The sequence below is a fragment of the Podarcis bocagei genome, assembly GCF_964188305.1.
Source record: "Podarcis bocagei genome assembly, chromosome: 8".
In the NCBI taxonomy this organism is placed as follows: domain Eukaryota; kingdom Metazoa; phylum Chordata; class Lepidosauria; order Squamata; family Lacertidae; genus Podarcis; species Podarcis bocagei.
Window position 1 is genome coordinate 28240723 of NC_138133.1, and position 22581 is coordinate 28263303.

Genomic DNA, 22581 nt, shown 5'->3' on the forward strand with positions numbered 1-22581 from the left:
TAACTGTGCCTGCATCTTGGCATCTGTCAATGAAAAGAACGTCCGATCCAGGCATCCCTGCTGAGGTGAGATATGGCTGCGTCCCCAACAGTGAGGCGTGCGATAGCAGTGCCAAAATCACAGCAACAGTCTGGTTCAGGTCTGTCTTAATGAAGGTCCAGCGTGGGGCTAAATGAGTTTCTTCTGCTGCTGGGTTAGGGGCTAATGACACTAGTTCTCCCTAGGCTCACCACTGCTGCTGGCGTTTCTCTCTTTCTTTTTTCTTTGGTCCGGGCATATGGCGGTAAGCTAACTGTGGTGCTGATGGGATTTCTGTTGTGTTTTGTTTTGGATTACCCCCCCCCACACACACACATTCTGGAACTTGCCTTCATTCTCAGCTTGCAACATCAGGCCATATCCACCAGTTGTCATTTTGCTTTTGTTCTTAAAATGTTTGTCTGCGTGTGTATTGGATGAATATGTTAACTTCAAGTTTTCCCAGTTTCTAATTTATGCCCAGTTCAGTTCTCTGCATTTCCACAGTGCTTTGTGATCATTTACAAAAAGTCCTTGTTGCATTTGACCACGCTTCTTATAAAAATCAATTTCGTTTGTATACCTATCTGGATATTTTGTTGGCTTATGTTGATTCAAATGTTTAAATGTGGATGGATGTATTGGTGGTGAATTGCATACACAGTGTGAGCTGATAGATTTCTTTTATTCTGTTTCTCTTTCTTTGTAATCAAAATAAAATAAAATAATAATAATTGTTCGTGAAAATTCGCCAGTATTTTAATGCAAATTTCTTCTCATGTACACAAGCTTGTATGCAATGTTACTTCATATACACATATTTGCGAAGCAATTTCCCCTAATAGAATTCATTTTTCCATGTTATTTTCACTTATGCGCACACACAAATATCTATGTGCACAGTTCACTGTAGTATATGCATTTTGTTCACATTACTTGGCTGGAGATGTGCATTGCAAAATTCGGAGAAAAGTGAATTTCGAAGGATGACTGTGCTTCAGTTTGCATACTGTTTAGGAAAGAGTAAATGAGGTCAGTTCCTTTAAATGTGAACTAAATTTAAATTAACCCCCTCATCCCTAGTGTGTGTGCATTTGTGAACTGTAACTAAGCTTCCTGTGACTGTGTTGTTAACACAGCTCTTCCAGTTGAGGCATGGAGGCCAGGTTAATCAGTAAATGCAAACTTTTCAAAAAACAAAAAACCCTAGCATCAAGTCAAAGTGCCTTTGCTACTGTTACATTGCCTTCTTGGCATCTGTCAATGAAGAGCTTGCTAAGCTATCCCTAGGGAATCACGAGACATGCCTGCTTCTATCTCGCTACATCCTAACACGGTGAGTTTAAGCCATTGATGCACAAAAGTGAGCGGGGTTTTTTGAGGGGAGGGCAATGCTAACCTGCTTCTCTATAACAGGCACATAATCAATCATAGCACACTGTCCTTTCGAAAGCGCAAAAGCATCTTGCACACACTCAGAAATATAATGCAAGGCATTTCACAAGAATCAAGATCGTTGGTTAGCCATTGGATATGTGATTCAACCACAATGGAAGTCATCCCAGGGAAATGCTATCCAGCTGGTTCAACTAGGCTAGGATCCATATTCCAAAGTTCTGTATATGTCCTTCTGCTTACAAACTGTGTTGCTTCAGGCTTCTCATTCCAACTACTGTGTCACATATACCGTAATTTTCCGTGTATAACACGCCCCCGTGTATAAGATGCCCCCTATTTTGGGGGCTCAAAATTAAGAAAATGGGGGGGGGAGATTGCCCCCGTGTATAAGACTACCCCCTTGTTAACACTCTATTTTAGTAAAAAAACAAACAAAAAACCAACCTAGTCTTATACACTGAAAAGTATGGTATGTGTCCAATCAAACACTCTTTTGAGGATAAGGGAACCCTCTAGAGTGGCACAGAATATTGGGCTAGGCAGTGTAGCTGGAAAGGAAGGATTGAGAGTACCACCTAAGTATACAAAAGTGCCTTAGGGTGCCATTCTCTACACACTTACTGAGATTAAGGGCGGATCTAAACACAGGGGGGGGGGGAATGCTATAAATAAGTAAAAAAATAGAATGTTTTAACAAAAGAAAAAATCTCTATGGAAAACCACGTTTTGAAATTTCCTGCTCTCTGATGCCATCTGGTGTTGCATGTCTATAGTGCATTCAAGTCACTGTTGCTTTACTAATGTAGTAAGACTCTTTCAACTGAGTTTACACGGGTAAGACCACACAGCTGGGCATGTCAAGGTGAGTCCTGAACCCTGGCCACAGTCTTCTAGAAAGGCATTCTTGTTCACATATAAAACAACCCTGTGTTATTGGAGTTGCCTCTCTGTTTTGTCACATATCAGCAGATGTGATAATTCTACCATGTGATTAGAACTTCAGAAGTTCTTATATCGAGTCAAACCTTTGATCTATCTATAATGATTGGCGCCCCATCCCCACCTGGAGTTGCAAGGGATAAAACCCAGGAGCAGATTTGGGGCAGATGTTCTACTACTGAGCTATGGCCTTTCCAAACTTGAAGCCATTTTCATTCTTCCCATCCCCAAATAATTGTCTAGAACGTGGGGCCTTGAGATGCATTGTACCAATGTAATTTTAGTAAAATGAAAATAATAATAATAATAAATTTTATTTATATCCCGCCCTCCCCAGCCGAAGCTGGGCTCAGGGCGGCTAACAACAATCAAATAATCAAACAGTCAAATAGTCACACAATCTAAAAATATTTCATTATAGAAATTAATTAAATCAAATTGATGGCAACCAATTAAGCAAAATTCTGTGCAGGTTGCCAGAGGAGGGAGTCAGGCTGCACCCTGACCAAAGGCCTGGCGGAACAACTCTGTCTTGCAGGCCCTGCGGAAAGATGTCAGGTCCCGCAGGGCCCTAGTCTCTTGTGACAGAGCATTCCACCAGATTGGAGCCGCAGCCGAGAAGGCCCTGGCTCTAGTTGAGGCCAGCCTAACCTCTCTGAGGCCTGGGACCTTGAGGATGTTATTATTTGCAGACTGTAGGTTTCTCTGTAGGGCATACCAGGAGAGGCGGTCCCGTAGGTACGAGGGTCCTAGGCCATATAGGGCTTTAAAGGTTAAAACCAGCACCTTAAACCTGATCCTGTACTCCACCGGGAGCCAGTGCAGCTGGTATAGTACCGGATGAATGTGATCTCGCAGCGAAGACCCCATAAGGAGTCTCGCCGTGGCATTCTGCACCTGCTGGAGTTTCTGGGTCAGTCTCAAGGGCAGCCCCACGTAGAGCAAGTTACAATAATCCAGTCTGGAGGTGACCGTCGCATGGATCACAGTGGCTAGGTCAGGGCGAGAGAGATAAGGGGCCAACTGCTTAGCTTGGCGGAGATGAAAAAATGCCGCCTTTGTTATAGCTGTAATCTGCGCCTCCATAGAGAGGGAGGTATCGAAGATTACACCCAAACTCTTAACGGACGGTGCTGGCACTAATTGCACCCCCGCAAGAGATGGGAGTTGCCCCCTCGATCCCATATCGTCCGCCCCCCAGCCAGAGGACCTCTGTCTTCAAAGGATTTAACTTCAACCGGCTCCCACGTAACCATCCAGCCACAGCTTCCAGACATCTGGTCAGTGTATCTGGGGCCGAGTCAGGATGGCCATCCATCAACAGATAGAGTTGGGTGTCATCAGCATACTGGTGGCAACCCAGCCCAAAACTCCGGACAAGCTGGGCGAGGGGGCGCATAAAGATGTTAAAAAGTTTTTAGGATAAGTTATTTGCTTTGGCAAGCTGATATAAAATACTCTCAGTTTCTATTTTGATTTCAGAATAAATATTCTGAATTCCTTTAACGTGTGATCAAATAATAGACTTCAAAAATTCAAAATAATAATAGTTCGAAAGGGATTCAGAGCTTCCTGGGCTCAACAGAATGATGCTGTCCATGTAGGACATGGCAACTGCTTCTGCATAAAGGGCTCCTCCAATAGAAACAATCTAATTTAGATCGTATCACCAAGACATTTATAAACAGAATCTCATGAAGCACTCACTAATGCATGTGTTGGTTTAATCCAAAATGTGGTTTAATTTTAAAAGGCTAAATTGAACCGGCTTTCTTAAAAAACAAATCAAAAACCTCGGGAACGGAGCCTGACTCTGTACTCTTGTTTTCTGCAGAGAGTGCAACATTAAAGGTGATAGCATCTTTTCAATCAAAGGCCTTGAATGCGATGCAAGATCAGATAGGTTCAGAAGCAGCTGGCAAAATAACGGTTTCATTCCAGGGAATCAGGAGCATGGCTGTGGTCAAACTTGAGTCGGTGACCTTCTTCCAGTGAGCATGCCATCCTAGCTACATAAAAGCTAATTATCTGCTGCAGTGTATTGATATGGGCAACTGAAATACTTTATTGTCACTTGTAGAACTTGTATACAGTGAGATTACATATTAGTAACCAGCATGAGTTTGACTAAACTGCGGGAGGAAGACAGGAGTGCCTGGCGTGCTCTGGTCCATGGGGTCATGAAGAGTCGGACATGACTAAACGACTAAACAACAATAACATATTAGTAACTATTGTATGTTTGATTGGTTTATTGCTGTTTTATCATGAACAGGGTACATATATCAGGGTGCACCGTGAAGGGAGGGAACCAACTGCTCCTTTAGACCATCCTAGATATGGATTCAATAATATCCAGCTTTCTATTGGAGAGGAGGAAGGGAGCTGTTGCATGCTGTTGTACAGTGACATATACAGGCAACTCCCCATTTACATGGGGGCTATGTTCCAAGGCACCACACCTTTATGTGAAATTGTTTATATCGGGAATGGCCCTTGAAAAAGCCTCTAAGCCTCTGGAAACTCTTTTAAAAAACCGACAGCCCTTACCAGATGAACATTAATGGTGACAATTGTGGCTCTCAGCACAACTGGCTAAGGAACAAAGTGGCTGTGGTTGCCTATCTAGGAGAACCAAGCCACTATGAAAAACCACCAGTTGGAAAGCAACGCTGCATATAAAAGGAAGTTCTGTGCTGTTGATCAATGATCCACTTAAGAAGTACAAAATAATATGTGATCATCTCTGTGGAAGCTCATCATTCTGCTCTTTAGTTTTCTTTTAACTTGGTCCCACAACTGTGGGTGCCCAGGGCTGTGGGTGCCATGCAGCGTACTTGGCCCTGGCACTGAAATTTGTGGGTGCCTGGCCCCTTCATGGGGAATTTTATGGGCGCTCGGGAACCCAGGGCCCCAGGGAGTTGGCACTTATGACAGTGTTAGTAATAGGAGTACTGGATGTAATTTAATCACACTCCAGTGTCATCATCTGTTTAATAGGTCTCATAAATAGGGATGGATAAATCTGCCAATTTCGGTTGCTCATTCTCCCCCTCTTAAGTACAGATCTCCACATTTCCACATCAGTTTGCAATTCTTTCTTTTTTTTAAAAGTCCTCACCAGCATTTCAGTGCAAATTTCTTCTAATATACACATTTTGCTATGCAAACTGTACACATTTTTGCAAAGCCATATTCCCTAATATGATTCAGTTTGGTATGTTATTTCCCATAATATATATGCATTTCAATGCACATTTAATCATAGCATACACTATTGCTTGGCTAGAGAACTGTGTTGCAAAATTCAGAGACATGTAAATTAGGTAGGTTCACCTGTAAATGGAAAACTTCATTGAATTCCTACTCCCCTCCATCCTTACTGGTATAGTACCCATTCCCCGTAATGTGTGTATACAGATTCTTGAGGTGTTTCTCCCCCTCTGGAAATGTGCTTCAGGTGGAAGATCACATTCCATTTGTGCCGTCTGAACCTTCACAGTACTTAATCTCATTTGCCCTCTACAAAGTGTGTCTACTGAATTTAGCATTTTAGTGCAGGGCTGTGGCATCTTTCTCAGAGCAAGGTCCATATCTTGGGGTGGGGGACCAGAAGCCGCAGTGGGTGGAGCAATGGATGTTAATTTCATGTTACCTTTGTGCAGTAGGCAGGTTTCTACAGATGCTCACACATCCTGTGCTAGCCTTCATCCAAACTAGGAAGAGGCATTGTCATGATTCCAAAGCACTTAGGGTATGAAGTAAGGTGGTGTGTGGCCTGAGAGTTCTGAGGGCCAGGTGGAAAGGCTTGTGGGGCCACACTTGGTGCATGAGCCTAGTCCTGATTTAGGCAGTGAGGTTGTACAGGACACTAAAAATGGTATGAAATTACCTTCTCCCACCAAGTCCCTTATTTTGCAAACCTAAAGCATCGGAGTGCAGCTCTTCAGTAGAGTAGGGCTAGAGATTACTGAGCTGTCATCAGCTTTTTTCTTTTCTTTTCTTTTTTCTTTGCTACCATTCCATCCTTCTTTGACCTTCAACAAGCCATTTAACCTTTTCACATGTTTCCTCCATCCAGAAAACGTTAATATTTAAGTCAATTAGATATGAATGGTTAATTATCTGCATGCAAGGCCTTCTGAGATTTAACCAGCAGACGTTTATAAAATGAAGCCGGGAAGCAATGTTGCATCGCTAAATGTCCTCGCTTGAAAAAGAAAAAGAAAATTACTGGAACATTTTTATATTCACGGAGTGACGTTGCTTAGATCTTGCTGTATTGCTCAGCAAGAGCCAACAAGTTTATGTGGCATAAAACTTTCAGCTGCCACACTCTAAAGCAGCGATGATTGATAATAATAACTGCCTTTAACACACACCCTGCTTCTAAATTCAGAATTCTATCAGACAAAATTGCATCGTTCCTGTTTTGATACACTGATATTTAATTAAGATTCCAGCTGGTTGAGGATTCCTTTTCTCTTTCTTCCTATTTATTAATTTTTTTAAAGAAAGAAAAGATCAGGAGGCTGATTTCATCCAAACAAGTTGGAACATTCTCTTTGAGGAATGTCCAACCCTGTTCTTCCCAGTTTGGTGGGGCAAGGTCACCACTTACTGAAAAAGCTCAAATTAGCATGAACCCGACCTCCCTGAAGAGTTCACTCAGGTGCAAGTTCCTTCAAGTCACTTCACATCCCAGCATCCTATTCAGAACTTTAGCAGCACATGCAAAGATGTAAATATGGGTTGGTGGCTAGCAAACTAGACAGGTCTCACGTACACTGTGGACTTCTTGACTGAGTGGCCTTCAGTTTCAACTTCCCACTTTCAACAACTGTGAACTAATCCTGACACACAACTACGATAAAGGTTATGACAGACTTTGCAAGTGGAAAGGAGCAAGCAGTGGTAAGCAGAAGCAGCAAATTGAAACTAAGAGTTTGGTGTGGATATAGGGGTCTCTATTTTGGAGAAACAGCCATCTGTCATGGATGCTTTAGCTGAAATTCCCAAATTGCAGGGGGTTGGATGAGATGACCCTTGGGCCCCTTCCAACTCTAAGATTCTATGATTCTATGAATCTCAAGGGCCATAACCCTCCTCTGTTTTCACAAATCTAGCCCCTCACTGCTGCCTACTTCCTCTGGGCTCTTCCTTCTCTGCCTCACCAGCTCTTTATAATGTGAGTGGGCAGCATTATCTTGGAAGATGTTCAGCAGAGCCAGTTCTGGGATGACTTCTAATTCCTGCTTAGTTATTTTGCATATTTCTTATATGACTGATGTCCAGAAGAGTTGGCTTTGGGGGCATTCCCACCACATGTGGAGGTATGTGCCTGTGGAGGTGCATCCTCTCCAGCATTTTGGTGAGGTTCCTGGGCGTATCAGCGCTAGTTTCCGTGGTGTTAGGTACCATCTGTAAGTGAGTTTCAGGATGAGTTCTTTTCTTTTAGCTGAGATGGATTTAAAGAGATGTTTAGACCACATTCTACTCCATTGGGTGAGGTTAATTTCATAGCCTTTGTCATCATCCCATTGTTTTTTTATTACATTGAGGGGTTTGTGGGATTTTGGAGCATTATTTTGTATATTGTGGATACCATCCCTTTGTTGTTAGGGGGAGGTTTTCAAAGGTTGTCAAGGGCCTAGTTGCTGCTGCTTTTACTACTGGATTGTTCGAGAAGGCATGTGACTGGTGGTGTGTTAGCCAGGGCATTTGGGTGTCCCCTAGTTTGCCTTGTAATTCTTGTGTCAATGTGGATTTGTTATTTTGGTAGAAGGCTGCTAGGCGGTTTAAGCCTTTGCCTTGCCAGGTTTTTATCTGGACGTTTTGTGCTGCGTGGTGGAAGAATGAGTGGTGAGCCAGCGGGATTAGTGGGCATAGGGTTGGGGACAGTTTGCCGGCTTCTGTATAGTGTATAGTGTTGCGGGGATTTCCCTTAGTTTGTTTGGGAGGAATGGGTATGCTGTGGTGGATATATTTTCGATTATGCCTCTCTCCAGGTGTACCCATTGTTTTGTATCATCTTCTAGAATGTATGGGATTATGTGGCACACTTGGCTGGCGATGTAGTATAGTTCTGTGTTGGGGATTCCCTACCCTCCTTCTGATGAGGGTAGTTGTAGGTATTTGGGGTTTATTCTTTTGTGTGTGTGAGAGAGAAGATAAACAAGTTTAATTTTGTCTGCCATTTGCGGAGTTGGGATGATGCCCCATATTAAACAGCAGCACATGTTGTAGTGAGGCTGTCCCACTTACTTGACCACCGTCTGGTTGAGTCTTTGCAGCAAACTGGGATGGAGAGTGGAAAGGACATGCTGGCATGGTGCATACGTGCCAGCAGAGCCAATGCGGCATTCCTGCCAGTATGTTTGCACTGCACTGACCTTGCCACTGCTGCATCGCTTCCTCTCTTTATCCTCATCTGCTGCAGCGACTTAGCTGGAAGGAGGTCACTATACTGTCCATTGCTGCCCTTAAGATTGCCTTTATCTATTTTAACACTGCATGGAACACCTAGGCACAGATAACAGATTTTACTGATTTTGCAGTCCTGGAAAGCTTTAGGGAACTACTTGACCTGGCACTTAAGACAAGGATGGAGTATGCTATTTCTGCTATTGAGGCCCTTACCCTAAAATTGTGTGGGGATAGGATGTTCTCGTCTATACTAATTTAAAGTTGGTCAACACACTGGAGAGGGACAGGATTGTGTAAGGTAAAAATTATGCTATGTGCTTGACTGGTTTCCTCTGATGAGCAAGACCTGCCCTGCTGTGACACTTCCCATTCCCCCAGTTTTGCGTAATGGTAGAATAAAAAACTACAGACTGGATGTGACTTGACGGTGATTGAATGTAATTTATGTGGTAATCTAAAGCCATTACTTTAAAACTGCAAATGCACCCCAGGATAACCAACAGAACGACATTGTTCCTTTGACGACATTGGTCTCCATCGACTAGATATGTTAATATTTGGATTCTGGAGTTTTAGCTAAGATATGTAGTAACCACATGAGAAGACCAAATTTTATTTTATTTGTTCATTTTGGCAATTGATATCTGTTAGCTGTTTTCATTTTCGTTCCAGATAAAACATTGGAATATTTCTTTCTTTACTAGATCGTAAGTGTTGATTTTCTTTCTTTCTTCTTTGTGATTGTTTGCAGCTGGGACCCATTTAGGGAAAGCACAATTTTTATTGCATTATTGAGATTAGAGCAAACAAACCCTTCTCACTACAGTAGGCTGTAATTACATTAATTTTATTTATTGGTATGCTAAAAAAAAAAAAAAAAAAACCTTGAAAATTGCCCCTTATTTTGATCCTTGTTTTAAGTTCTTCATATTAGGCAAGACACTTCCAAAACACAAATGGTGCAATGAGATAACTTTTGGAAGAGTCCGCCAGAGCCCACAGATGGAGAAAAATAGGTGAATTTAATCTTGGCTCTCAGGACCAAGAATGGGAAAGGCCCATCGGCCAGGTGTTGTCCTTGGAGGTTTCCCATCTTATTGAATTCCGGATAGGAATGTGACTTGAGGAGGGTTTGGACCAGGCCTGGTGAGGGTTGTAGCCAGGGGTGGGATTTGTGTGGTCTGGAGAGAGTTCTGAGATTGGCCTGGAGGACTATATTTAGGCACAGGTCTAAGGCTCCCGCTAGGTTATGTTTCGTATAGCTCATACTGCAGTTTTGTGCTACATGCAGCAAGTCAGCAAAATAGACCAACCTCCCAACAGCTCTCCCATGGATAGCAGAGATGTTCATGAAAGCTGGGGATTAATAATAACAATAATAACAATAATATTTTTTATTTATACTCCGCCCTCCCCAGCCAAAGCCGGGCTCAGGGCGGCTAACAAGCAATAATAAAAACTAGTTGAATGACTACAACTTAAAAACAAGATTAAAATACAACATTAAAATATTGAAACATTAAAATATTAAAATGCAGCCTCATCACAGGAGGAGAAAGGAAAAAGAAAAAAGAAAGAGGGGGAGGGAATCAAATTGACTCCAAGCCAAAGGCCAGGTGGAACAACTCTGTCTTACAGGCCCTGCGGAAAGAAATCAGATCCTGCAGGGCCCTGGTCTCATGAGGCAGAGCGTTCCACCAGGCTGGAGCCAGTGTTGAAAAGGCCCTGGCTCTAGTTGAGGCTAATCTAACATCTAACTAGGGTGTTGCTATTTAGGTTCAGTGCACTGACAGTGCCGTTGTGGGGAAGCCACACCTGACCTGACAAATATGTATAGAACATTCTTACAGCAGTGCAACACTTTCCAGAAGGGAAACACTAAGAACAGGCTGAATACTAGCTTCTTCAGTCTGAAGCTGCCATTAAAGTTGAATAGCACACATTTCCTGCTTCGACTAGATCCTGATAACTGTGGCATTTAATTTATGCACAAGCATGTCCCACTCTGGATTAAGGGGTTAGTGTTTATGAATGCATTAGTGTTCCTTTCTAATTTTATGGCATGTGCTTTTGAAATAGCGAGACATCCCACTGTATTACTTAACGTTTGCTTTTAATCACTTTACATATAATCTTGATTTTATTTTAGGCTTTAAATTGGATTGCAGTGGGGAAAGGCTTTGTGCCAAAGTTTTGTCACTTGTCTGTTATGCCTCATCGTTTTATAATCTTTTGGTTATGTGATCATTTGCTGCAAATCCAGAAAATTACATTGTAGGAAAACATTAGGCAAAATGCTTTGGCATCCAAATTCACTTTGGGTAAGTTGAGTCAATTAATTTTAACACTACACACTATTATATGCATTGATTTCTACCGTTGTCCAATTGATTTTTATACATATCATTTATGTTCAAATTAAAATAGAGGAGTAGAAAAGTAATATTAATGATATAGTCAAGTTAATAAATATTTTACATAGAATCCAATGAAAGTAAGAAAGAAAGCATTAAGTCTGCCATTCTTTTAGGGATGGCAGAAAGAAATGAATTTGGTTTGCATTTAGAGGCAAACCTATCTGATTTGCATTTCCTGAAACAATACACAACTGAAACGGAGCCATCCTTCAAAATTTGCACTTCTCCAAATTTTGCAGTGTGGTTTTTCAGCCAAGCAATGTGTACAAAATGCATATACTAAGGTAAAGTGTGCATAAAAATGCACATATTAGTGAAAATAACATGCAAATTTGCATTATGTAAGGTGAAATTTATTTGCGAAAATGTGTATATTTGTCAAAACTGCATACAAAAATGTGCATATTAAAATAAATTAGTGCTAAAATTCCGATGAGGATTCTTTTTTTCCCTTTCACAATTTGTTAACTGATGTGGAGAACTGAACTTAAGAATAGCAAAAATGAGAAATGGAGGGAAATCAAAACCGACAGATTGACACATCTCTAAATCCTATGCATGTTTACCAGAGTGAAAGTCCATGGAACTCACCGCATGAGATTGCCCTGTTGACCTATAAAACAAAAATATTGCTTTTGCTTAAAATAAACAAGCTCCCACACCACAAATAATATTCTTTTAAATATCCCCACACACAAACAAATTGTTGCTTCTAGCATGGATATTTGGGGATAGAATAGAGATCTCTCCATTGACTTGCATAGGTTCACAGGTTTTAAAGCCCTTCCCCAAATTTCTGTGACTGGAGTGCCCTTGGAAAATAATTCACTGTGATTGACTTCAACAGATGAAAATGATGAATGCATCTGGGGAATTAAGATATTGTGTGTGTGTAGACTCACACATATCCCAAAAGCTTCTGGTATAAGCCTTACACCACTTGCTTTGGAGCTGTCTCAAGGAAGTTGTTTGGACTTTTTCCAGACTGCCACAAATGGGTTAGAAGATTCCATCTCATGTCAGCTACAGGCCAGATGTCTAGCCCTTTAATCAGACCAGAAGACTGACTTCACATTGAATGTTTCCAGTAGCTTCAATACAATTTAAAGTCTTTCATACTTGGGGTTTATAAAGTCTCCATTCTGTATTATGAAAAATGGCACATTTTTTATGATCTCTGAGTAATACAGATCTTGCAGTAATACAGCATATATAGACACGCTTAGCTGTACACAAGATCAAATCTTGTGGAGGGAGGAGAAAAATGAAAATTACTTTAGGGTTTTCAGTAATGAATCTTTCCCAGGGAATCGTTATGCTGGCCTTCTCTAAAAAAGACACAATTTATATCAATACCACACTGTATGTATTAGCCAGGTTTCGGGACAGAACAGTGACAAGTTAACCAACCACTTTTTTTAATAACATTTGCTGCCCTTTATGATGTTAACAAATCTATTTTTCAAATTTCAGTCATTTAAAATATGAAGGAAAAACCATTTGTTCATATGATAAAATGCAGCTGCTGTGTCTGAATCAGACTACTTTTTTTGTTAATTTGATTATTCTGAGATGATTGATAAGATTAATTAACTCTAGCTTGATTCAGTGATCTTCACAGAACCAACGTGCGCACTCTTCTCTGTTATCACTTGTATAAGATCATACAGGAGTCTGTGGGAAATACAGCATTCTTCATTCCGCTCCCCGCCCCTCACTCCCACCATCCCACACTATCTCTGAGATACAATGATAATCAATATTGTACTCCTTTTAAAATATCCATTAAAAGCAAGTAATGTTTTGTTATTTGGAAGGCCTCATGCATAAAGAAGGCCCGTGAAAGCTTATTCCACAAGACTCTTGGTTTTTCAGTGCAAAACACAAATGCAGATTATAGTAAAACTATGTTGTTATACGTACACTAGTGATCAGTACAGTGGTACCTTGGATCTCAAACTTAATCCATTCCGGAAGTCCGTTCCAAAACCAAAGCATTCCAAAACCAAGGCACGCTTTCCCATTGACAGTAATGGAAAATGGACCAATACGTTCCAGACTTTTAAAAATAACCCCTAAAACGGCAATATAACATGAATTTTACTATCTAACGAGACCACCGATCTATAAAAATGAAATCAATAAACAATGTACTGCAGCCACACAATCAATCAATCAATCAATCAATCAGTAGCTGAACTGGGTTCCACACAGTCACAAAAACAAAACAAAAAAGTGCCGCAAAAACAAAAATGCAAAATAAATAGCAAAAACAGACAGACCTCAGTGTCACACTCAAAATGTAAGTGTGGCACTCAAAACAGAAGTGTGGCACTTAAACAGGAAGCATAACATTCAAAACGGAAATGTAATACTCAAAACGGAGCACGTTCAGCTTCCGAAAAAGGTTTGCAAACCGGAACACTTACTTCCAGGTTTGCAATGTTTGGATTCCAAGTTGTTTGAGTACCAAGGTGTCTGAGAACCAAGGTACCACTATATCAGCTAGCAGGCTAATACAGGGTGAAAAATGGGAGAAGAAATGTACCACTTCCTTCTGTTTCCATTGTCACAGAAGACTCAGAGGACACACCAGTCAGGGTAGAAGACAAGAACTTCATTGTTTCCTTCCCACAAGAACAGGAAACTTCAGACTCCATCCAGATACAACCAAGTCTAATGCCAACTAGTGAATAACATATACATAGTGACAGCATCCACACAAACATTGTATGTGGTGGAGACAAAATGTAGGGGCTGAGAGATGAAGTTTCTGCTGAAAGACAACCCACATGTCACAAAAACTAAAAATCTTTTTCATGCCGAAAAATGCTCTCTATGATTATTTCCCCACTTGCTCCAGACACACAACTTTACTCAGAACTTTATCAAGAGGTAGAGTTGGTTTGTGTTGGTCTTTAAACTGGCACATGGCACTCACTTGAAGGCTTAAAAACATATTCAACTGTAGCCCCAAAGATAGCTGAAACAGTGGGTATATATATTTTTATGACAGGTTTAAAAGTTTCACAAAGCAGGATCCTCATTTCACGTCCCTCTTAATGTGATTCGGAATTCATGGAGAAGCAAGTTGCAATGCCCAATATGAAGTCAATTAGGTCATTCTGCTGAAGATTGCAAAATCTTAAGCAGACATGCTATGTTAAATGATTTATCATACTGGATTTATTTTTATTATTTTTAAAAAAAAATGTTTCCAAAGGAACCACATTTCCATCCCTCTAGTGCAGGGCAAGGAATGCTACATCTGCATAGATTACTTTTTTTGTAAACTCCTGCACAATGCAGCCAGCATTTGCATGTGAAAAGTCATCAAAATGGGAGGGAAATCTGCCTACCTCAGTCATTTTTAAATAACTCAGGCCATTAATTGTTAACCTTTGTTTCTCCTACTTCCACAGTCATAAATTAGTTTTATAGATTAGGCAAATGTGAACTTTTAAAATTGCTTCTGTGGTGCTTTTTTTTTTTTAACCCATCAACAGGCAAAGCTTGGGTGTTCTATTTTTCTTGTACCTTGCTTCTAAATTGTTGCCATACAAATTAGCCTAGTTAGTAATTGTTAAAACCAACTCAAAGGTTCACAGCACATGAGATTAAAATGATCTTAGAGCAATTGATGTCCGCAATGCAAGGTACTAAACCATTTGTTTGGGGAAGAAAGAGCATGCCTTGGAAAAAAAACAATGGTTTTATACCAAGCTATCACTTTGAAAGACAAAACTGTAAATAGGACTCCAGGGGTGAGACAGAAACAACAGCCAACAGCAGCACCTTATAACTTCCTTCAAGTGGTACCTGAAATCTCATTGTCACTTTGATCTCCTTGCTTATAGAGATTGGAAGCAGTGGCGTAGTGTGGGGGGTGCAGGGGGGGCCGGCCGCACCTGGCGCAACATCTGGGGGGGGGGCGCGCTCGCACTCGCAGCTCTCTGCCCCTACCTGGCTCACTCACTCTCTCTCACTGCAGTGCTGGCTGTGCGAATCTGATCCAAGCCGCCGGGTCACCACCCACTGTGGAGGGGGGGGTGCCAGGCGTGCGGTGCGGAGAGAGAGCGAGGGACTATCTGGGGGAGGGACAGTGCAGCGGCTGCCCAGTGCAGCACTGAGCGCGGGAGAGAACCACACCAGACCAGCCCAGGCAGCAGCAAGAAGAAGCTGGCAGCGGCGGCAGGTTAGGGGTTAGGGGGCGCAAATTACTTGCCTTGCCCCGGGTTAGGGGGCGCAAATTACTTGCCTTGCCCCGGGTGCTGACAACCCACGCTACGCCGCTGGGTGGAAGCCCACTGTGATCCTTTTAAGTCATGAAATAATCATAGGTTGTCTCTTCTCTTTTCTGATAGGTAAAATGTTATGCCTTTTCTTTTTCTTTCTTTTGTTTAAAAAAAGATTCACAGTTGAAGGAGGTATGACAAGTACATCGGGGTGGGACAGATTCCGTCTCCATGGCCAACATTTTGTGAGTAGCAACAGCAAAACAACTTGATTGAGTTCTCCCGATTCATGGCTTCCTTTTCAAATGATTCATCTTCTGTTTTTGTCTGTATGAGGATCACTGTTGCTTCTAATATCTTCTTCTTTTAAGCATGGTCCAAATAATGTCCTCAAATTATAGTGGTGATGTAATATAATGGTATGATTGCAAACCATAGCTGAAACATTGATAGGTAGATATATAGAGAGATAGGTTGGTTGCAAGTATATTCTACCCTTCTTCTAAGGAGCTGCAGGTGAACTTCATGCTTACCCAATTCAATTTTATCCTGACAACAATCCTGTGATGTCTGTTGGGCACAACAATCCTGTGAGGTAGGTTAGGCTGAATGAAAGAATCAACAACAACAGAAGTAGAGCGTCCACATCAAGGGAACTAAAAGAACCACTTTATTTTGCCTTGGCCAGACCACACCTGGAATACTGTCTTCAGTTCTGGGCACCACAATTTAAGAAGGATGTTGACAAGCTGAAACATGTGCAGAGGAGGGCAACCAAGATGATCAAGGGTCTGGAAACCAAGCCTTATGAGGAGCGTTTTCAGGAGCTGGGTATATTTAGCCTGAAGAAGAGGAGACTGAGAGGAGATATGATAGCCATCTTCAACAATCTCAAGGACTGTCACATGGAAGAGGGAACAAGCTTGCTTTCTCCTGCTCTGGAACTGATGGCTTTAAGTTACAAGAAAGAAGATTCCAACTAAACATCAGGAAAACCCTTCTGTCAGTCAGAGCTATTCAACAGTGAAACAGACTCCCTCGGAAGGCAGGTGAACCTTCCTTGGAGGTTTTTAAGCAGAGGTTGGATGGCCATCTGTCATGGATACTTTAGCTGAGATTCCTGCATTGCAAAGGGTTGGCTTAGAAAACCCCTGGGGTCCCTTCCAACTCTACAATTTTATTAAAGTGAATGGTTCAAGGTGACCCAGTTGGCTTCATGGTTTAGTGGGGTTTTTCATGACGTCTCTCCAGTCCTGGTATGAGAGACAATGCCAAGGTGTCTGTCTCAGAGTGAGAGTCTCCTGGTGGAGGGGAGCATGTTCACCCTAGGGGAGAAGTGTCGGGGGTGACTCCTGGCATTGGGAAGTCAGGTTAGCAATGCAACCTCACTTTCACCACCCCACTGCCTGCTACTGCAGGAGACCCTGCTTAATAGGGGTGGGCTGAGGCATGAATAACTGAGGGGGGAGAGGGATCTCCTGCGCTGGAGTCCTCCCTAGTTAGCAGAATCCACCCAGCTCCCAGGACAGTGGTTTTTGTGGGGCTGAAGTGGGGAGGCTGTCTGGGGATGAATGGGTCAGGGATGTCAGCTTCTGCCATCCCTTTCTGTGGGCTTTCATCTAGAGCCACCACACCCCAATCTCTGCAATGGGTGGTTCATTCCTCTCAATTCTTTAATGTTAGAAAATATGTGAGAGCCAGTGTGGTGTAGTGGTTAGAATGTTGGACCTAGGACCTGAGAGACCAGGGTTTGAATCCACACTCTGCTTTGAAGCTTTCACTGGGTGACTTTGGGACATTCATTGCCTCTCCACCTAACCTACCTCCCAGGGTTGTTGTGGAGATTAAATGAGGATGGAATAAACCTTTGGCCAGGGGGCAGTCTGACCTATTTTCCTTTGTATAAGAACAAGCATGAAGGAGGCTTCCCAGCCTGTTCACAGGTCCTTATATGATCAGTGAAAACAGTTGGTCCTGGCAAGTATTAACTGCTCTCAATCTTAACCTGATAACTGCCATTTGTCCAGATTTTAATTTGTCTGAATTAATCTTAAAATGTATTTTAATTAATTGATTCCTGTTTTTATGTGTACTATGTTATTTGTATGATGTTAGCCGCTCTGAGCCTGGCTTCGGCTGGGGAGGGTGGGGTACACATAAATATTATTATTATTATTATTATTATTATTATTATTATTATTATTATTATGCTCCTATGCTCCTTGGAGGAACTGGTGGACCATAAATACAATAAATAAATAAACAAATTATTGAGGTCCCCCCCCAAAGGAGGGCACACACCTGAGAATTTGATAGTGCTTTAGCCCCTCTGATTACCACAGAATAAATGGTACTTTCCTTGCCATGGGGATTTTGCCAGCCTACATGCATGGCTACTGTTTCCAGGATTTCACCTTGTGGCTGCCATCACAAATATAATGACTGTCCTACCAGTTTCTAATCTGTTAGAAGCAAATTCGAGTTAGAAATTATCAGGTGTATTTAAAAATAAAATTAAAATTAAAAAAAAAATCTATTTATGCGTATGCTCATTCCACTCTTTTCTTTCATAAAATTGCTTCATTTCAAATATTGGTGACTTTGCTTTCCATGTCCGTGACAAATACAATCTAATTAATTTCTCATTAAAATATTTAATTCTTTTCCATTTGACTGCAATTTTTCAGTAATTTCATAGACCAATCCCAGTTAATTCAGTGTGAAACCTTTGCCTTCATTTCCCCCCCCCCCTTGCCACAAAGTGTCTGGGTGTATTTATTTAGCACTTAGCCTCTTTTCCTTGGTAGTTCAATGGCAATCAAAACATTCTTGCTTTTTACCATTGTACAGAGCATTGTATGTTCAATTAAAATCTATGCAATCCCATCCCTGCCCAGAGCAACCCCATCTTTTCCCCACTTCCACAAACACACAGAAATCTCTCTAAAAGCCTTTGCATGCTGTACTAATTCATCTGCTTTCCACTTTCCTATCTTTGTTCAGAGCTTGCCGCAGCGGAGTTGATCAGCTCCCATTTCAAATACGCATTGATTTGGCTTTACAGTACGTCAGTCTAGGAAATTTGACAAAAACACTGTTTATCTGGCTCATGCTGAGGACTCTCAGCCTCCAACGGCGTTGAATACAGCATGTATCACCACCAAAAAGGGGAATGCATGGGAGCCACGCTGAGCGGAAGATGGCAAGAGGGAGGAGAAGAGCAGAGGAAAGACTTCATATGTAGCCTGGGAGAAGAATGGGAACAGACAATATTGCTGCCAAGAACATCTTTTGTAGTGCATCGTTCCTGACAGGACTATAGGAGTGGATTTGTTTTCCAGGATCGCCAGTGTCACCTGTTGTAGGATACATTGCTAGTGAGTAAACCCTGTCTATTATTTATAACTTTCTTACAATACCCTACAGAAGTTTCTGACGTTTCCAGCACCCAGCAACTAGAATTCTGTGTTTACCAGGGGTGTGGCTCCACTTTGGACCCTCTCCAGCTACTGGACCAAAGGGCCCACTTTGGAGGTGCTAAGACTACCTCTAAATGGAAGCCAGTCCTCTGCAAGGCAGTCTGAACAGAAGTGTGGGGAAGATGCATGCTCTGGCATTAGCCCCCCTGTCCTATGAAGTTGTGAAGCTTTGGGATCAGGCCACATCAGTTAGAGCCCCAATGCGCACCTTAACACCCTCTGTGCATGCCAAGGGGAGAGAGTGCTGTCTTCAATAATACTTGCTTGTGTGTGTGCTGTACCCCAGAAATGGATGGTGGAGGAGGACCCGAACTCCTGCCAAGGATCCCTCAAGAGGTTAGCGCTGACTTTCTCCTGCCACATCGAACAGTGAACTCCATGAAGCACAGACAATCAGCAGCAATTTAAAGTTGAATTGGGAGTTCCTCCTCAATTATTATTATTATTTATTGAATTTATATACTGCCCGATACCCAGAGGTCTCAGGGCAGTTCACAGAAAAGATCGCAATATATAAAATCAAAATACAAACAATAACACTCTCCCCCAAAGAGCCATATTTTAAAAGGGTATAGGATGTCGATCAGGTGAACCAAATGCCTGGTTAAAAAAGAACGTTTTTGCCTGGCACCTAAAGCTGTATAATGAAGGTGCCAGGCGAACTTCCCTGGGGAGAGCATTCCACAGATGGGGAGCCACTGCAGAGAAGCCCCATTCTCTTGTTGCTACCCTCTGGACCTCATGTGGAGGAGGCCTCAAAGAAGGGCCTCAGAAATGATTTCAGGGTCTGGGTAGGTTCATATGGAAAGAGGTGGTCTTGAGTCTCAGGCAGGACACCAAAGGATGCAAAAAGAGCTATATAATGGGGAAAACAACAGAATTTCTAAAGGTTCCCCCACCCCACAGTCATCACAACAGACACTCACCTATCAACAGGCTAGGCATGCTGGGTTCTGCCCCACACTGCAGCGGCCTGGCATGTGTGTGTGTGTGTGTGATGTCCTAGATTTCCTATGTGGCCCTGCATAGATGGCGCACCTGCAACTGGCAGTGGTTCACTGAATAACCATAACCTGATGCTGAAAAGATAGTGTTTTGGTTCAAATCTGTGGCCCAGAAGTTGGACTGCAACAAAACCCACCACCCCTGGGAGTTTGAATCCAACAACATCTGGAGGATCACATAGGTTGCAAACCCCTGTGTTACATGACACCTCTCCTACAAAAAGAAACCTGGGCATTTTACAAGATTAACTTGGTTAACAGTGGACGGAATTTAAAACCTGCGATGTATAGAGTTATTATAATACAACTGCAGAATGGTTATAAGTTTATCTAACCTAAATCGAGATGGAAGGAAGCCAATGTGTAACGTCTGTAAATTTGTTTCTTTTATGTTAATATGTGTTAATCTGATATCTATTTTCTATTTTTTTTTCTTTTCTTTTTTTTCTATTTCTTTATTTTTACCTTTTAAATGTCTGTATGTTTTGGCTGATGTAGTTTGCAAGAATTTAATAAAATTTACTATAAAAAAACACACAAAAACAAGATTAACTTGGTGATAAGTACCTATCTGAATCATTTAAACCTACATCAATAGCTTATGGAACGGTTATCTTCTTCCAGGTTAATTTTCTATGGCTGTCCCAGATGCCTTCTTGAGTATCTGCTTCTGTGGGGAAGATTCCACCCGGGTGGCGAGTACAGCCAGGTAGGTGTTCTCAAAGGAACTCCACCCAAATGCCTCAAGAGGCAGATAAATCTATTCATCACTCACCTTTCTGACTCAGCATGCAGTTCAAAGGGACAGCCAAGGTTGCGGCCCTATAGGAAAGTCTCTTTAGCTCCTCTTTTAATGAGATAAGGGTTTTTGCTATGCTCTGGAGTCTGCGATTCAAATGCTCTCTTTCCTGACTCAATTAATGGGACCACACTCACTCCATCTGTAATGTAGAAGCTCTCTCAGGGGTAATTTGCCTAAAGGAGGCAGGTTGAGAAGCTTACACCTTTAAATATAATGCAGTAAGGGAGAATTATAATTATTGCATGCATTAACTCTGTGCACACGTCCCAAATTATACAGAACATGAATCAAATGGGGGTGGGAAATGGAATAAGGAGAAGCTCATCATTGAATGAAATATGCCTTTAAACCTCTTGGTGTTATATATTTATATTCTACCCTTCACCCAAGGAGTTCAAGGCAGCACATGTGGTTCTCTTTCCCACTTTTTATCGCACAACACACCTGAGAGGTAGGTTTGGCTGATATAAGGTGAATGATGTAACACCATCCAATGATCTTAGGGATTTGAATATGAGTCCACCAAGTCTGACACTTTATTCTCTATTCCATACTGGCTCTCTAGAATTCTGGTACAGTGGTGCCTCGCAAGACGAAATTAATTCGTTCTGCGAGTTTTTTCGTCTTGCGAATTTTTCGTCTTGCGAAGCACGGTCAAGTCGCAACTGCACCTCTTCAAGCGGTTTTAAGAAAAAGGAAACAAACTTGCAAGACGTTTTTATCTTGCGAAGCAAGCCCATAGGGAAATTTGTCTTGCGAAGCAACTCAAAAAACGAAAAACTCTTTCGTCTTGCGAGTTTTTCGTCTTCCGAGGCATTCGTCTTGCGAGGTACCACTGTACTGATCTGCTCTTTACAAACCAAGTCTTTCCTCCTCCAGTTGACAGGTTTGTGAAAATCTCCACATCTTTGTGAAGTTTCCTGGAGGAGCATGCATCCCGGCTATATGCCTGCTGGAGAATGATTGTAGGAAGTCAAGTCCAGCGATATGGAAGTAATTGTAGGATAATAAGTCTTATGAAAACTTTGGAACAACTGATCTTTTCTCTACTTACCACTGGGTGACCTCCCTTGTGTTTAAAAAGGCACGATGAAAGAATTGCACACTTTCTACTTCTAATGATTTCCTCAGTAATCGAGGAGAGGAAGTCATTAAGCATAGCAAGATCAGGGAAGAAATTTGCTTCAGACTTCGGTTCTCATGGGCTGAATGTAAACATTAACATCAAGATCCCCCTTCCTACCAGAGTTTGGGCAGCAATCAGGCCAACTGCAGTGGCTAAAGTTTTAGCAGTTGTTCCATAAATTGTAGACACATGAAGCAAATTATAATCGAGACTTCCTGGGTCATAATCCCACCAGTTTTTAGTTTTTCGTTTTTGTACTGTTCAAGATCTACAGCAGGTATAGGCAAACTCGGCCCTCCAGATGTTTTGGGACTACAATTCCCATCATCCCTGACCACTGGTCATGTTAGCTAGGGATCATGGGAGTTGTAGTCCCAAAAACATCTGGAGGGCTGAGTTGGCCTATGCCTGATCTACAGGGTTGGAGCACCATTGGATGCGATTAAGAGCTGCATAACAAACAGAAATGAGACAGGTGCAATTTTCCTCACCACACAAATGTTTCAGACCCCATCTGCACTACGCAGCATCATACCACTTCAAATAGTCATGGCTTCCTGCAAAGAATCCTGGGAACTGTAGTTTGTTAAGGGCACTGAGAGTTATTAGGAGACCCCTATTCCTCTTACAGAGCTACACTTCTCAGAGTGGTTAAACAATCAAGTCCAATTCCCAGGGAACAGGGTTCACCTAAAAATGGTGTTAAGGCTGTTAAAATGGTACAAGGGCGCTTTAAA

General features: G+C 41.9%; 1 long non-coding RNA gene across 1 annotated transcript in view; it reads left to right on the plus strand.

Annotated features, from left to right (window-relative positions):
* Positions 1-20558, plus strand: part of LOC308594056 — a 38988-nt gene extending 18430 nt beyond the window's left edge. Inside the window, exons 3-4 of the long non-coding RNA XR_014011274.1 lie at positions 15609-15678; positions 20541-20558. This is a non-coding gene — a long non-coding RNA (uncharacterized lncRNA). The remainder of the gene's footprint in view (positions 1-15608; positions 15679-20540) is intronic.
* Positions 20559-22581: the final 2023 nt, after the last annotated feature.